The sequence below is a fragment of the Rhinopithecus roxellana genome, chromosome 1 (genome assembly GCF_007565055.1).
Source record: "Rhinopithecus roxellana isolate Shanxi Qingling chromosome 1, ASM756505v1, whole genome shotgun sequence".
Taxonomy (NCBI): Eukaryota; Metazoa; Chordata; class Mammalia; order Primates; family Cercopithecidae; genus Rhinopithecus; species Rhinopithecus roxellana.
Window position 1 is genome coordinate 36,189,379 of NC_044549.1, and position 7,852 is coordinate 36,197,230.

The 7,852-nt window shown below is 38.7% G+C and overlaps 1 pseudogene; it reads left to right on the top strand.

Moving 5' to 3' along the window:
- Positions 1-3,412: 3,412 nt before the first annotated feature.
- Positions 3,413-4,346, top strand: LOC104682110 (annotated as a pseudogene).
- Positions 4,347-7,852: the final 3,506 nt, after the last annotated feature.

The window sequence follows — 7,852 nt, forward strand, 5'->3', positions numbered from 1 at the left end:
CAAATAGCAAGAACATTTAAGAGTTTGGACTTATATCCAGAGTTTTTGATTCCCAGTCTCATGCTCTTTTGACAACATTATTGACTGAGTAGTAAGAATAAGGGAAGATAAAGGAGGTAGAAATGGGCAAGTAAGTATGTTTAATTATTTTTTTAAAGATGTGGATAGGACTATGAATGTTTAAAGATACCAAGAAGAAACTTGACCCCCTGCCTTCAAAAGACATATCTACCTCAATTATTTATTCAGCCATGGATAAAGGATGTTAACATTAGAGTGTCTTTTTTTTTTTTTTTTTTTTTTTTTTTTTAAGGAAAAAAGAATGTCGCATAGTGGAATTGTGACACAGATTTGGCAATCACAGTTATGGCAATGGACAGTCAAGAAAGTCACCTCATATTCACTTACAAGGCAGAATAGCATGCTCCTTATGGCTGCCTTCACAGTGCTACTAACCATGGTTGATGTAAGGCAGTTGTAGCCACATCTTATTGATAGTAGAGAACTGCTATGGGAAAGCAAGATTCTGGGATGACCAGAGGGATGGTGTGAAGTTTTCATATAACAATATAATAGTTTAGTGTAGTCAATCTGGCTAACAATCTGATGGAACATTTCCCAGTTCATTTTATTCACATGTATAAAAGGGTTCTTGTACTTTCTTGATACATATACTTTTGATGATTGAATACATTTTTCATTGCTTCAATCTGAAGTCTTCCTGTCTTATTTTTAATATTTTCTAGCTTTAGAAATCATTGTATGCTCTTTGTATGTCATGGACTTTTATACACGCTTGATTTTTTAAAAAATCTGTAATTTCAATAATTCCATTGTCTCTTCTCTCTGTTTGAAAGGTGTGTGAGGAGGATTTATATATGGGTGTGTAAAGGACATTGGTTCTGTGAGAGCAAACATGGTAACTCTTCATTCATTACACATGAAAACTTAGCTAAACTTGATCACATTTTCAGAGTGAACAGTTAAAAAAAACCATGCATTTTAATTTTGTTTTCTTGTATACAGAGAATTACCATTCAAACTTCAGGAACTCACGTTATTGAGAGCATTTTAGACTTAAAGAGAACGAGGCTGCTGGATGAGCCTGATTTTTAGGGCTTATCTCATATTCCACCTTGAATGACCTCCCACTGTCAGAAATATAATTCTGAACCCTAGAAGCAGTTGGCAACCCTCTTATTATTTTAATGTGCTTTGGATACACATGAAAAATATCTGATTATTCTCCTTTTCCATTGAATTGACACTAATTGACCATTGCTGTCTAGCTACTGGTTCCATGCTGGCCCTGTAACCCCTAATTCTCTTCAATATTTAGGCTCTTAGCAGAGAGAGCCATCTTACCTGATACACAGACATGGGCCCATCTCCTTGAGGACAACTGCAACTGCCTCAGAATTATATTTGTTTCTTAAGGCTGCTGTAACAAAGTACCACAAAATGGGAGGTATAAACAGCAGAAATTTATTGTCTCATAGTTCTGAAGGCTATAGATATTCAAGATCACAAAGTCAGCAGGGTTGGTTCTAAGGGCTGTGAGGCAGCCTTTAATTTTTAATTTTTGTGGGTACATAATAGTTGTATGTATTTATGGGGTACATAAGACATTTTGATACAGGCATGCAATACATAATAATCACATCAGGGTAAATGGGGTATTCATCCCCTCAAGTGTTTATCTTTTGTGTTATAAATAATCCAGTTATACACTTATAATTATTTTTAAATGGACAATTAAATTATTTTTGACTGTAGTCATCCTGTTGTGCCAGCAAATACTAGGTCTTATTCACTCTTTCTATTTTTTTGTGCCCATTAAGCATCCCCACTACCTCCCCACCCCCACTACCCTTCCCAGCCTCTGGTAACCATCTTTCTACCTGTTATCTGCATGAATTCAATTATTTTAACTTTTAGCTACCACAAATAAATGAGAACATGCAACGTTTGTCTTTCTATGCCTGGTTTATTTCACTTAACATAGTGACCTGCAGTTTCATCCATGTTGTTGCAAATGACAGGATCTCATTCTTTTTGATGGCTAAAAAGTACTCCATTGTGCATATGTACCATGTTTTCTTTAGACATTCATCTGTTGATAGACACTTAGATTGCTTCTAAATCTTGGCTATTGTGAATAGTCCTTCAATAAATGTGGGAGTGCAGATATCTCTTTGATATACTGATTTTCTTTCTTTTGGGTACATACCTAGGAGTGAGATTGCTGGGTCTTATAGTAGTTTTATTTTTAATTTTCTGTAGAACCTCCAAACTGTTCTCCATAGTGGCTGTATTAATTTATATTCCCACCAACAATGTACAAGTGTTCACTTTTCTCCACATCCTCGCCAGCATTTGTCATTGCCTGACTTTTGGATAAAAACCATTTTAACTTGAGTGAGATGATACTTCATTGTAGTTTTAATTTGCATTTCTCTGATGAACATTGATATGGAACACCTTTTCATGTACCTGTTTGCCATTTGTTTGTCTTCTTTTGACAAGTGTCTATTCAAATCTTTTGCCCCCTTTAAATCAGATTATTAGTTGTTTTTCCTATAGAGTTGTTTGAGGTCCTTATATATTCTGCCTATTAATCCCTTGTCAGATGGGTAGTTTGCAAATATTTTCTCCCATTCTGTGACTTTTCTCTTCACTTCCATTTCCCCTATTCTGTAGGTTGTCTCTTCACCTTGATTGTTTCATTTGCTGTGCAGAAGCTTTTTAAACTTGATATGATCCCATTTGTCCACTTTTGCATTGGTTGCCTGTGATCATAGGGTATTATTCAAGAAATCTTTGCCCACTGCAATATCCTAGAGAGTTTCCCCAGTGCTTACTTTTAGTAGTTTAATAGTTTGAGGTCTTAGATTTAAGTCTCTACACCATTCTGGTTTGATTTTTGTATATAGCAAGAGATAAGTGTGCGGTTTCATTCTTTTGGAAAAGGCTTTTTTTTAACTAATTAATAAATGAGAAAACCAGTAAGATGTGACAACCAGTTCCCAAAATGATTTAAACACCACACATATCTAGGTAATAAGAAGTAAGTTTACGAACACATGCAAACTGGTCAATATCCATTAGGCAAAATTTTACCAGAAGTAAAAATCATTTGCTTTTCTATGGACAAGAATCATTTGCATTACTTACAGAATTGTAAAATACCTTAAAGGCAATAAAAGGTGTGGACTTCTCTGAATGAAATAAGTGGAAAGAGGTGCTTTACAGAATGGCAAGTAATCTATTTTTGTCCATTTCAATATCCTTTTCAGTTTTTCTGACATAAATATTGGAGTCCTTTGTCTCAAACAGAATGTTCTATGGAATCTCAATTTATAGCCCGTAGGAAAAGCAGAAGTGAGGCAGTGGCGATAGTAGTGGCAAGAGGATGAACAACAAGTTTGATGCTTTGAAAGATGATGACAATGGGGACCATGATCAGAATGAAGAAAGCAGCACATAGAAAGATACTGAGAAAGAAGAAAACAGAATGGGACAAGAATAAGAGCAGTAACAAGAGGAAGGCTGTTGTCCCTGGACGGGCAGAGCATCCCCTCGAGTACAACTACACTTTCTGGTACTCCAGGAGAACCTCTGGCTGTCCCACCAGCTCACAGAGTTATGAACAGAATTATCAAACAGATTGGCGCCTTTGCCTCTGTGGAGCAGTTCTGGAGGTTTTATAGCCACATGGTGTGTCCAAAGGATCTGACAGGCCACAGCGACTTCCATCTCTTCAAAGAAGGAATTAAACCCATGTGGGAGGATAATGCAAATAAAAATGGTGACAAAAGGATTATTTGGCTGCCGAAGGGCTTGATCTCCCATTGCTGGGAGACTCTCATTTGGCCATGTTAGGGGAACAGTTCATGGTTGGGGAGGAGATCTGTGGGGCTGTGGTCTCTCTTCACTTTCAAGAGGACATGATTTCAATATGGAAAAGACTGCCAGTGACCAAGCAACCACAGCCCAAATCCGGGATACACTTTGGCGAGTGCTTAACCTATCTCCCAACACCGTTATGAAATACAAAGCTCACATTGACAGCATCAAAATGCCAGGCAGGCTGGGTCCCCAAAGGCTCCTTTTCAAAACCTCTGGAAGATGTGGTTGAATGTGCCATGACCCTCTCCCTCTCTGGATGGCACTATCCTTGAAGCTGGTGTCATTAGAGTCTCTTGTTCTGTTGGTGTGCTACCTAGAAAATCCTTCTGTCCTGGATAAGATAATTAAAAGAGCATTTTATGTTTTAAGAACAGGCTGACACAGAGCAGCTACAACAACAGCTGAGATTGCTCAATAAATGGTGCTAAATTTAAAAAAAAAAAGAGAAGAAATGCAGAGTCACTTTGGTTGAAATGAATATAGAGGCTTCTGACTAAGCTTTCTTGGACTCCAGAGTTTTGGGGATCTGTATAAATCACAGTTAGGAAACCACTAGATGATTTCTGCAACTACTGATGGGCCTTACTGATTAAACTTGGTCCCTCAACATTCCTTTAGTTGTTCCCACACCCTAACATTGTCTACATGCTTCTACCCACTCCCCACTCCCTGCCCGCCACATGGATGCTCTGCTGTATCAAGAAACCAAGACATCCCTTTCAGAAGACTTTTTCATCCTTACAAATTTTAAATTCCCACAGTATTTGACTGTAGAACTTTCTAGCTCTAAATTCCATAGAATAACTGAAGTTACTTGAAAATATACTTCCTATTTGATGAAACCTGCAACTAAGGGGCCTTAGAGTAATTTTGAAAAAAAATTACAAATATATCAGCTAGGTTTTCAATATGATACCATCTTTATCTTTAATGTATTCTGTTTATTTTCTTGATTTTGAAAACCAAGGCTGTATTTTTAAATGCCTCTGGGCACATGTACCAAAATATCTCTGTAAATTCTGCACTCATGTTTCCCTTTTTTTCTGTGTATGTTTCAAGTTATATGGATTGTGAAAGCCTGTAAAGACTGTGAAGAGCCTCCTTCACAAACAGGGTGCTGTTTCCTCATTCTGGCCTAAAATCTCACGGCGCAGTCCTGCTGTGAACTTTGCAGTACTCTGGCTTCAGTCCTAGTCCTGTACAGGAAATGTGTGAAATCCTTGCCTCAGTGGCAATGGTGAATTCATTTCTTAGAAGATAAGCCCCTTGCCAGTATTTCCCATTTATGATCCAATGTCTTATTGTCGCATCTCCTTAGAGTAGGATTCAGATTCCTAAAGTATTTCCCGATCCTTACTACTCATTATTGCAACTGGACCCTGTATTGTCTTGAACTATATCAACTGTCCAGCTGATCTCCTAAACTTGATCCTTTCCCTGCCTGAACCCAGGATGCTTTCACAATTCCTTTTTCTTACCTTATCTAAGTACATTTCTATTCCTTCTACTACAGTCTCATTTTAATGAGTCTTTCCTGTTCTACCCTATCCTTTTGCTGCCCCAAATCTAACAACCTCCTTTCCACACAGCGTTTTAAGAGATCAAGATACTGATGCAAATTTCAACATTAGCTTGCAAAATCTCAAAGGTTGCTTTTCTTATCCTGAAACTACCATCCTCCTTTCCTTGTTCTTTTTTTTTTTTTTTTTTTTTTTGAGACAGAGTCTCGCTCTGTCGCCCAGGCTGGACTGCAGTGGCCAGATCTCAGCTCACTGCAAGCTCCGCCTCCCGGGTACACGCCATTCTCCTGCCTCAGCCTCCCGAGTAGCTGGGACCACAGGCGCCCGCCACCTCGCCCGGCTAGTTTTTTTTTTTTTTTTTTTTTTTTTTCTGTATTTTTTAGTAGAAACGGGTTTCACCAGGTTAGCCAAGATGGTCTCGATCTCCTGACCTCGTGATCTGCCCGCCTCGGCCTCCCAAAGTGCTGGGATTACAGGCTTGAGCCACCGCGCCCGGCCTCCTTGTTCTTAAAGTCCTTTACAGCGATATGGGGTATTTTCATTAAAAAAATATATATATTTTCTTAAGCAGCATTAAATGAAATCCCTCTTTCAATACTGCTGGTTCTTCTGTTTGCAAAGTTCTCTGTTCTGGTTTCCTTTCCTAAATCCTTTCTTTTGACTACTGCAAAAGCATAGACCAAAGAGGCAACCTAGTAAAACAGCTAAGACAAGACTACTAGCTGTCTTTGCTGAGTAAAGACTACTAGCTATTTTGCTAAATGTTTTCAAAATCTGATTTATTCTGCACAATATCCCTCTGAAAGAGATACTATTATTATCCACATTTAATAGGTGAGGAAATTCTGAGTAAGTTGCCAAGGTCACCCAGCTAATACTTTTGAAACCAGGACTCAAATTTGAACCTTTCTGAATCCAAACCTCACTAAACTCTCTATCGTCTCTGACAATAATCTACTACCAAATAGATGGTGACCTTGACTTACTTGCATTCCAGAAACACTTACACTCATTAGTGGTAGAAATATTTATAGACAAATCACTAACCAGAAGGAAATCTGAGAAAAAGAGAAGCATCAGAAAACAGTGTCAAGGGCACCAGTAAGTAGATAAGAGGCTAAGGTTTTAGTTTCAGCTCTTGGGCCAAAAGCTTTCAGGGCTTCTGTTATTTTATTTGTAAAATTAAACTGTTTGCTAGATAGGTTCTTAGGATTCATCTAAAAAATACAAGTGTTTGCTTCCTGAGGGGACTAAAAACTTCAGACAGTGTGATCAGTCTCTGCAATTCAATGAGAGCTATAGCAGCATTGTACATGGGTTAGGCTGGTAAGCAGAGATTAATAATTCAAGTCAGTCTAGCTCACTTGTTTGTCCTGTCCTCTTGCTGCTGTGTCAGGGCACCTACTGAGGGAGTCAACTAAGAACCAGGCAAATGTGGGCAGCAGTGTTACTTCCTAGGACTAGTATCACCAAAGAGGCAGATGAAATCATCCACTGAAGAGTCAAATGCATTCCAGTCTCTCAGCATGGGAGAGTTGATTCAACCCAAACACACTGGGTTGGGCTCCTGTGGAAAAAACAGGAGGTTAAGAGAAGTATCCATAGAAGCTGCTATATTTAAGTGAAAGCGTAAAATTGCAAGATGGAAATCTGGAAAACATGCTGTAAAGATTCCTTGGAACACAGATTGAAGGAAGAGCCCTGGCTGGATATTGTTGAGCAACAAGAGCAGCAGACAGACCATGATATGCAGTAATCAAGAATGAGGATGTCAGGACATCTGTTATTTTGTCTGCTTGGCTCTCCTTCCGTTTGGAATTTGCTTCTCTACTGCACCAAGTGATTCCGATGTGACCGTCCCTCCTGCCACCGGCCTGGGCAAAAGACTCAAGGTGGCCAGTCAGAGTATCTCTTTCTCCAGGGCCCGGATATTGATTGTGTAGAGGGAGGTATGAGATCTAAGCAGGGTTTATCAATGCCCTTTGAGGGAAACTGCTATTGTTGCATGAAGAAAGAGAAGATCTTTTTCTGAGTTTATGAACTGTAAAGATCATTGCAAGGAGGAAGTAATGATGGACACCATTACCTGGAAAGAATAAGCCAATATGAAGAATAAAAGGGCAAGAGTAGAACATGTGACTAAGAATGTGTTTATGTACTCTGCCTCAGATGTGCCTGAAACCAGAAAATACCCAAAGTTTTCAAACAGATGAGCCAATATATACCTCTCCCCCTTGTAGGATTTTTGTTTTTGTTTTTTTTTGGGTTTTTTTGAGATCTATTTACACGCAGTAAAATTTACTCCGTTAAGGTGATTAGTCCTGTGAATTTTGATCAGTGCATAAAGGTTGCATAACTACTACCTTAATCAAGACATGGGTTACTTCTCTCATCCCAGAAAGTTCCCTCATGGCCCTCTGTTA